The sequence below is a fragment of the Rousettus aegyptiacus genome, unplaced genomic scaffold (assembly GCF_014176215.1).
Source record: "Rousettus aegyptiacus isolate mRouAeg1 unplaced genomic scaffold, mRouAeg1.p scaffold_m13_p_9, whole genome shotgun sequence".
NCBI lineage: Eukaryota > Metazoa > Chordata > Mammalia > Chiroptera > Pteropodidae > Rousettus > Rousettus aegyptiacus.
The window spans coordinates 56,632,905-56,642,858 of record NW_023416312.1 but is presented as its reverse complement, the minus strand read 5'-3'; the positions used below and the strand labels follow the sequence as shown (position 1 = coordinate 56,642,858).

Here is a 9,954-nt window from a genome sequence, read left to right as displayed (position 1 = left end):
ATAAAATAAAATAAAGATTTTTGCATTCCCCCACACCAATTCCTAGTCTAAAGTTATCCCATTACTTGTGTTGTTAATACTTGACTAATACTTAATTGGAAACTTAGATCCAAAAGACTAAAACTGAATCTTCATCCCAAAATGAAAATACAATAAAATGAGCACTCGAGGTTTATGGCATATAGTTTAGGTCAACACACACACGAGGATAAGGAGAAGAACAAAACTGGGTGACAGAACACATTCAGTCAGAGTAGATGTTTATGCAAAGAGTGTAGTGGAATATCAGGCAAAGCTCCCTATGAATTCACATGCGCGTATCTGGGGGCGCCAGATGCTGCCATGGCACATCCAAGAACAGGGAGCTCAGGGAGGTGGCCATTCCTATCATTCCAGTTTTAGAAGCTCCATGTCAAAGATGAGAGTGGCATTTGGTGGGACGATGCCTGGGTGCCCAGTGGCACAATAGGCATAGTCTGGGGAGATGGTCAGTTTGGCTTTCTGACTCACATTCATCTGGGCAACCCTTTCTTCCCAGTCTCGGATCACCTGCTTGCCTAGCATAAACTAAAAGGGCTTGTTTATGTCCCAGGAAGAATCTAATTTATTTCCATCTTCAAGCATCCCAGTGTAGTGTACCACGCAGATATGGCCAAGCTTCGGGAAGGAGAGCCAGTGTCCAAGAGAGATGGTCTCCACCTGCACTCCCATGGTGGTGGCAGCAGACGCGGGGCAGGCAGGCAGCGCGATGGACAGCATGCACCAAGACCCGACCTGGCGGTGGTTCCGTGGCTCTTCATCTTGTTTTTTTTTTTTAATGTAAAAAAAGTGTATTCATTTGAACGATAAAATCACAGATAAGTAACATGATGACAAAGTTAATTATATGGGAGTATTTTAAGAGAACGAGGTTACTATTTCTTGTAAAAGAAAATGGTAAGTTTTTTTTAAGGCAAAGTCTAATAATTTACAACTTAACTATTTTAAAAAGTATTGGAAACATAAAAATCAGAGAACGATTTACTACTGTAGTTGACATGTTTACCTCTTAGTATTGCCTTGTGAGAAAAAAAAGTTGGGTATGTTAAATTGTTTTATAAAGACATTTGTCCTAAAATTATTCTCTCATAAAAAACTGCTTTAAGAAAGTTGCCTATAATGCAACATTTAAACATTAAGTTAAAGGTCAAGAATATGTTAATGAGAGTCATGTGAAGTTAAAAATTCCTTCATCCTGGCAGACCAATTATCTCTTCCTCCAATTCTGCTTATTGTTCCTAACCATGGTTCTATAAATATCTTTTGAATATCATTAATTCATGTTCCTCTATTGCTTTTCAACTGTATTTAGCAGCAGAACAGTTCTAGAAATTATACTCACCATAACTCTCAGGAGAACTTATCAAATGATAACTTAAGAAATGTTATTTCACAATACCATTCCCTCTTCTATCATTATGCTCTTTCTCTAATCATCTTGATTTCCTGCACCTTGAAGGATTAACCATAGAGCTTTGTGCTTATTCATCAAAAGTAATGTGATAATACTGAAAAAGATATGGGGGATGGAGTCAGAGATTCTGCAAGTAGAACTTTGGGGACGTCATTATATCTTTATAGCATCTATGTCAACCTTGCAATCTAGTGAATGTCCAATGAGATAATGTATGTGAAAAGCTTTGTAAGTAGAAAAATGTTATTGAAAAACTTGTGACTATTCTACTTCTTAGTGTTCTTTTACAAGTCTGTCCACAGCATTGACATCCTGTAGCTTCCTAACTTGAAAGTCCTAGACCTTGACCTTCCCCACAGTGATTTACTTCTCTAGGGTCCCAACTCTTAGCTCTTATGTCACCATATCATTGGCACAAACACAGCTCAATTACATTTTGAGTTATTTGACCCTACAGAGATCAGAAAGACCTATCCACATAAGATTTTAGAGGGGTTGAGTTTTTAGCTGCCTTCACATTACAGAATATAAAGATGTTATTTATTTCAGAACACTCTATCCTCTCTATGAATTCTACTTTGGTCTACCTAATTAAGTTTGTGTAGTTCTTTCTAATTCTTGATTGCATTTAATCTTAACATTCTTATACTGGGTCATTTTACATTCTTTAAAACTATTTAGAATAACAAATCTTGGCCTTATACAAATTCTTTCAATTTATGGCAATTCTACTGATAACTATAATGATATGTGTCCCCTATTCCCAATCAGAAAGCAGAAACTTCCATTAAAAGAGGTTACTTTGTTTACTTAGGAAAAGCAAGTACTTTTATCCATACTTAGTGCACATTATGAAACAGAACTTTACGTAGAAAAGATTGTAATATAAAATATGCAAAGTCTCATATTTTTTAGAAAATCAAGTCATGTGTGACACTAATCATGCTCTAACAAACAGCTGCCCATGGATTTAAAGTATGGTATTTTATAATTTTGTAAGCTTTGTTAAAATATAGATTCAAGCAATAGTTTTCAGGCATTCTCTGAAGACTGTTGGCATTATACAGGTTCAAGTTAATGCTTTAGAATACATGTTTATATTTCTAAATGCATATGTTTACCTTTTTAAATACATATGTTGAAATGTTTATTTCCAATAAATGAAAAATGTGAGAGAAATAACATCTACTGAAAGCCTACTTTTTGCCATGTTTTATATTACTTGTTTTACATGAATTTAATTAAAACAACAGCAAATCTGAACAATGAGATCCAGAAATTAAACATATTACTTAAATCACATAGTTTGTACACTCAGGGCAAACCTTAGTTCACCTTTTCCAAATTCGTTTTTCATTACTCTAGATCATGCTACTTCCCGGAAACACATAAAAGAAATACATACATATGCTTTCAAATAAATATTATTCTTTTAAAACTTGCTATTAGTTTGAAATTCACAATTTCTAGCTTTTATAGCAAAATAATAAGGTTTGGATATCATCAAACCATATGATATAGTCTATTCTCTTCACCTTTTATTGGTAATTAAGATTGAAGTACAGAAGTTGTCAGATACAATTAGAGTGACACATTTTAGAGTAAATATTAGAAGTATAGTTTGTTTTTGTTTTTGTTTTTAAGGTACAGATTAGTTAATCTTCCAAACAGAAGTAGTTGGCAACTCCGCAGCTGAATTATTTAAATCTAGTCTTGGCACTAACTATAGGATATGAGAAGCACGTCATGTGCACTGTAGAATTTCAGTTATTATGTTTCAGTAAAGAATGTAGTTGAATAAGTTGTTCTTACTTTATTCTGATTCATGTCTGAAAAGTTATTTGAAAAGTGAAAGAAAAGTACGTTGACTGATTCCACATTATTACTGATATCATTATTATTCGGACATATTCATACAAGGAAAATATCTTGATCAATCATACAATAATGCAAATTGCAATTCACCTTGTCTAAGTTTTAAATTTTGAATTACAATCTCAAAATCTGACTAATTTAATATTTATTTCATAGATTGAAATCAAAACTCTCTAACCTTCAAAAGTTTAAAACAATAAATTTAGGTTAAAAGACAATGTGAACTCATAACAATTGAAGATCAATGCCAAGGCCAGAAGATCCCTAAGGTCCCTTAAACCTTTCTCATTTTAGTCCTAGGATAAATTACAGCCTTTCCTTATTCTGAGTATATACAGCACGTAATCTTTACATGTTAAAGCTCTGAAGATTTTAATTTTACATATTCTATTATACTAAGAATCAAAGAAAAAAAATGTCTCTTTTAGAATTTGCAAAGCCTGAATCAAGAACTCCATATCTTATTTGGCTTTCATAATGTATGCTGCTGGTTAACTAATGGCTGATTAGTCACAGCTCTATTTTGGAGAGACCACATCCTCTGTTCATAGTGATTTTTGATAAGACTAAAGACTGAATGAGCTCATACAAAAAAGCACCAAAATTGGTCCCAGTTTCTAGAGTCCAAAATAGCAGTCATACTCATCATGGCAATATAGGGCACTAGGGCATTAGCAAACTCTAATATGTCTTCCACTTCAAAAACAAAAGAATGATATATAATTGGGACAAGAAACTAACCTGTAGAATGTGTGGTATTGCTTCTATGTTCCCTGTAATCTTAACCCCTTGAAATGAGTTCTTTACTTTTCCTTCAGGTCAGTAGTGCAGAATTGCATGCAATGGAAACTCACATTTTTACTTTTTTACTAGCCTCATTAGTTCAGTACATTATTATTATACACTCCATTTGAAGATAAAGCACAGAGCATTTACCTAGTGTTCCACCTAAGCTATGGTGTAGCTAGACATTTCTCCTAATAGTACTCAAATATTTTGGCTCTATAAATGACAGAGAACAGATGCATATACTATGGATTGATACAAAGACATGTGTTATTGTCACCTAGAGAAAGGGGGTGAGGTGAGCCAAAATGAACAAATGAACTTACTTTGAAACCTTTAATGAATAGCATATTCTCTTCATTGTGGGTGGCAAACTGGTCTGACAAACTTTGCTTTAGCATTCAGTGTAGTTTTTGACATTAAAGCAGAAAGACACAATGATATTTCTAAGTTCACCAACACTCAGCATTCATAGGTAAATCGTAAGAATTGCAACAAAAGGAGAGAGGGTGTAAAGAGCATAACTATGCATACAGATTCTGATAAATGTCAGCCTGCTTCCTTTTGTTACGCTCTAACTAGAGGGTCTTTGATTAATGTGAGAAAAGGGGAGAGTGGGTTTTCAAAAACTCTTATTGAGTTTGAAGGTGATATTTTGCAACCATGGCAATAAAATTGTGTGTTATAAGTTCATGAGACAAAAACCTTATTTAAAATGGAATATAATAAAAAATGATGATAAAAAGAGCTCAAGAAAATCACTGATATGCCTGGCAATCTACTACAAAGTTAGCAGATCTCTGTCAAGTTTGCACTCTCTTTTATTATTTATCTCTCTGCTCATTTTTATTAATTTTTGTTTATTTCCAGAAAAGAGATTTATAAAGGTGATTATGGTCAGACATGGGAATAATTTCTATAACCTCAATACTTACATTTTATTGATTTAAGTTAGATACTTATGTTCTGAAAAAAGACATTTAATAGCATTAACATTTTAATAGTTGGTCTCATATTTCATTAGTACGAATTTCACACCACCATTAATAATCACTTTATTTTGAAAGGGCACATTTTCCAAATGCCTTTATTTTTGCCTGGAGAAATAAGGTTAGCAGTGATACATTGCCATATAGCTAGTTAGTTGCCTCATCTTTAGCTGTAACGGTAAAATGTTGTTTCTTTCCTGTGTTGAATACTTGTTACACTGGAAATTATTTTTACTTCTCCAGGTGGCATATCTTTTTTATATACTTTATGAATTAAATGGGAGTCTCTTCATTCACATGAGGAATAGATAGACAGGTGGCTTAAAATTTGTATCAATAGTAGGTTATTCATAATTCAAAAAACATTATATATATATATATAAATGCAGCAACTGTTGGTTTAAATTTATTTGCAGGTTCACGCAAACACTGCCAATGATGTTTGACAAAAGAGTAAAGTCAATTAAATGGAGAAAGACTAGTCTTCAACAAATGGTGCTGGAAAAACTGGATATTAAATGCAAAAAAAAAATTAATCTGGACATAGATTTTAAACCTTTTTAAAAATTAACTCAAAATGAAGTGCGGTCCTAAAATTTAAAATTCAAAACTATGAAACTTCTGGAAGATACAATAGAAAATCTAAGTGACCTTGGGTATGGTGATGGCTTTTTAGATGTAACACCAAAAGCATGATTTATAAAAGCAACAACAAAAGCTATTGATAAGTGGCACTTCATTAAAATTAAAAGCTTCTAATTTGTGAAAGTTAAGGTTAAGAAAATAAATACAATCTACAGACTAGGAGAGAATCTTTGCAAAATACATATATGATAAAGGACTGACATCCAAATGTTACAAATAACATTTTGAACTCAACGATAGGAAAACAAACAAGCCAACTAAAATATAGGTAAAACATCTAAATATATGTCTCACTAAAGAAGAGATACGGATGACAAATAAGAATATGAAAAGATGCTCAACATCATATGTCATCAGGAAATTCCAAATAAAAACAAGTTGTTACTACATACCTATTAGAATGTCTAAGATCCAGAGCACTGACAACTCCAAATGCTGGTGATTGTGTGGAGCAACAGGAATTATTCATTGCACATGAAAATGCAAAATGGTACACCCACCTTGGAAGACAGTTTGACAGCTTCTTACAAAATTAAACATATTCTTAGCTCACAATTCTAGCTATTGTATTCCTTGATATTTACTCAAGGGAATTAAAAACATATATCCACACAAAAACCCGTATGTAATGTTGATGGCAGCTTTATTCATGAGTACCAAAACTTGCGCGCAACTGAGACCTCTCAAGAGGTGAATGGAAAAACAAATGGTGGCACATCCATGTAATAGAATATTATTTAGAAATAAAAAGAAATGAGCTATCATGCCATAAAAATACATGAATGAACTTTAAATGCATATTGCTAAGTGAAAGAAGCTGATCTGAGAAGGTTAATTTCTGCATTACTATAGCTATATGACATTCTGGAAAAGACAAAACTATGAAGACAGCAAAAAGATTAATGATTGCTATAGGTTAAAGGAAAGGGAAATATAAATAGGCAGAGCAGAGTGGGCTTTTGTGGTAGTGAAAATGTTCTGTGTAATACTGTAATTGTGGATACATGTCATCATACATCCGTCAAAACCCATAGAATGTGCAACACAAAAAATGAAACCTAATGTGACCTACAGACTTTACTTAATAATAATAATGATGATGTATCAATGTTAGCTTATCAATTGTAATAAATGTACTTCACAACCACAAGGTATTTATAATAGGGGAAACTGGGTAATAGGAAGGGGATAGTGGTGAGAAAATAGATATAAAAAAATCATACTTTCTATTCAAAAAGTAGACATATGCTGATCATATCTGCATAGTAACACATATTTTAAGTATGAAAATAGCACTTTAAATATTGATTAAAAATAGAAAAATCTATTAAGCAGTCTTTTTTCTAATGAAAACATTTTTCTAGTATTTATAGTACAACTTTATAACCCTGTTTATCTAAAATTATTTTAAAGTTTTTAAATGTATTGATTTCAACCTCATGCATTTGGTAATCACCTTATGTATTTGTTGTATGATAAATTATAGGGAAATAATATTAACTATGCATCCCTGTCTAAGTCATAACATAATTTTTTTCCTCTAGACTCATTTTTGGTTAAATATTTACCCAACTGTCTTGTCTGTCCAAGGTTACTTTGCTAAAGCTCAACCAACTACAGTTTCTCAGTATTGCCACCTGAATCATACCAATGTATAAGAATTCTTATTTGAGTTAGTCAAGGTGTAGTCATAGGTATAACTTAATTAGAACCCATTAAATGACCATTTTCTTTAACTTGGAAAACCACCGGACCCATGTACTACGTTCTTAGGAATTGTGGCTCACAAATTTATTCAATGCATTTTCTATTTAAATTTACAGTTTCTTCAACCTTACCTTATTTAATAATTATGAATATTTTTATTTGCTCTGTCATTTTTTACATTAATAAGTAAATTAATGAAACTGAGTGGCTAAACATTTGTTAAGTTCTAAAAAGAAGCAAAATATGTAGAATAGCTATTTTATTTTAAAACTAAACCTGATACATTAAATATAGATACATGCACACATATGTGTATTTATGTGTGTATGCATATTTGTACTACTTGGAGGAAAAGTTCTGAATTTTGAAGGATATTCTTTAAATAAAAAAAATTCAGCCTCCAAAAATTTGTGAGGCCCAATTAAGAGTACACCTAGAGGCCACAAACATCTGCCTAAATATTTTAAAGTTATTAATGAACAAGTTATTAAATAAAATATATTCTATTCTCTTATATTTATAGATGTATCTTCATAACAACAAAATCAGACAAAATATAGACAGAATATATGATTTTTATATAACTGTAAGTTGGCAAACTATAAAGATCACTAAATGTTATTGAGCATATCTAGATGTTCTTATCATGAAATAGCAATATTCAGATGAGTAATAAGATGAGACTCTTATAATTCAGCTTCCAGTCAAGATAGCAGAGTAGAAACATACTCTGTGTACCTTCTCTTAGACCACTTTAAGATTACAACTACAGAAAAACTATCATTGAGAAGCTGCTTAAAGTCTAGCTGAATAGAAGTCCTATAATTAAAGATATACAGAAGCCAGATGAAGACAGGTAAAAAGGGTGGAGATGTGGAATAGGCTCTATTGCTGACACATGTGTAATGATTAAAAATTGGGAGGAATATCTTGGCTGCAGAGATCCCCCTGAGGAATTGTCCCAGCCCAACACTAAGCTATGCAGCCCAGGGTATAAGTGCAGGGAAGAAAAGTCTTCATAATTTCTGTCCCTGAATACCAGCAGGAATTGTGACTGAGGTGATTGACACAGAGTGAGACAGAGGGATACTAAAACCCAAGCAATCCTTTTAAAAGGCCCACACACAAACTTACGCACCGACGGACTCACTCACTCTGAGCTCCGGTTCTAGGGCAGCAGCTCAAATGGTGCCGGGGACATAAAGGTACAAAATGAATTGTCTGGCATCAGGTTGAGGGCTAGAGGGGCAGCTTTTTTCCCAAACAGAAGTGCTAGCAGAAGCTATTGTTCTTTTGTTGAACCTTGCCCCCATACAGCCTGCACATGCAGGCAGGCGCCATATCTGAGTCTCTATCACCTGGCTAACACTGTTTGACTCACCCTGGTGATTCCTAGAGACACCAGGTCATCCAACTTGCCAGCCTGCTGAGGCTGCTTCTGGTGGTGGCTTTTCCGTATGAATGGCCTGTCGTGGCTTATGCTTCGGATTTTCCTAACCTCTTAAAGGGTCACAGGCACCAAACAAGCTACATTGGGCCTTGGTGTGCCTCATAACTCTTGGTAAGTAGACCCAAGTCTGGCACTAGCAGCAGCTGGCCTGGGTTTGCAACATAGCCTCTCCCAAGCACATCCAAGCCCAGCAAAAGTGGCAATTATCCGCAGATCACTTTGTAGCTTATACCAAGTGGCACTGAGAAGGGCCCAAAAAGTGGTTGACCTTGGCCTGCATCAGAGCCCTTTCAAAGTAACCCCAGAAACAATACACTTGGTGACCAGCTTCAGACCACACCAGAGCACCCTCCCCCCCCCCAAACACAAAACACCTAAAAGGTAGACTCAACAAGCACCAGAACCCTGTTAAAGTAAATCCTGCTCTATAAGGTCAGCCCCTGAACAACAGTTCTTCCACTTTAAGTCATAACCAGTCTTCACAACTAAGAAGTCTGACAGTCAGTCCCTCCCATTGAAGTGCTAACAGCAATCAAAGCTCAATTAAAAAGAAGGGCACACACAATTCATACACTTGAAACACCCAGCTCAAGTGGCCAGGGAGACTGCAACATTGGCCCCCACAAGACACCTATTACATAATGCTACTCTATTCAGTATCCAGACTAGGAGACATAGCAGCCCTAGTTAACACATTAAAACAAGGACATAGAGACAGTCAAAATGGGGAGACAAAGAAATGTGTCCCAAATGAAAGATCAGAACAAAGTTATAGGAAAAAAAAAACTAAACAAAATGGAGACAAACAATCTGCCAGATGCGGAGTTCAAAACACTGGTTATAAGCCTGCTCAATGATCTCACTGAGCATTTCAACAAAGGGATAGAAAACATAAAAACAAAAACAAAAATCATAAAAAATAACCAGTCAGAAGTGAATAATATAATAACTGAAATTAAGAATACATTAAAAGTAATCAATAGTAGATTAGATATAGCAGAGGACTGAATCAGTAATTTGGAAGATAAGGTAATAGAAAACACCCAATC

General features: G+C 34.2%; 1 pseudogene; it reads right to left on the bottom strand.

Annotated features, from left to right (window-relative positions):
- Positions 1–387: 387 nt before the first annotated feature.
- On the bottom strand, positions 388–790 carry LOC107506493 (annotated as a pseudogene).
- Between the last annotated feature and the right edge of the window lie 9,164 nt (positions 791–9,954).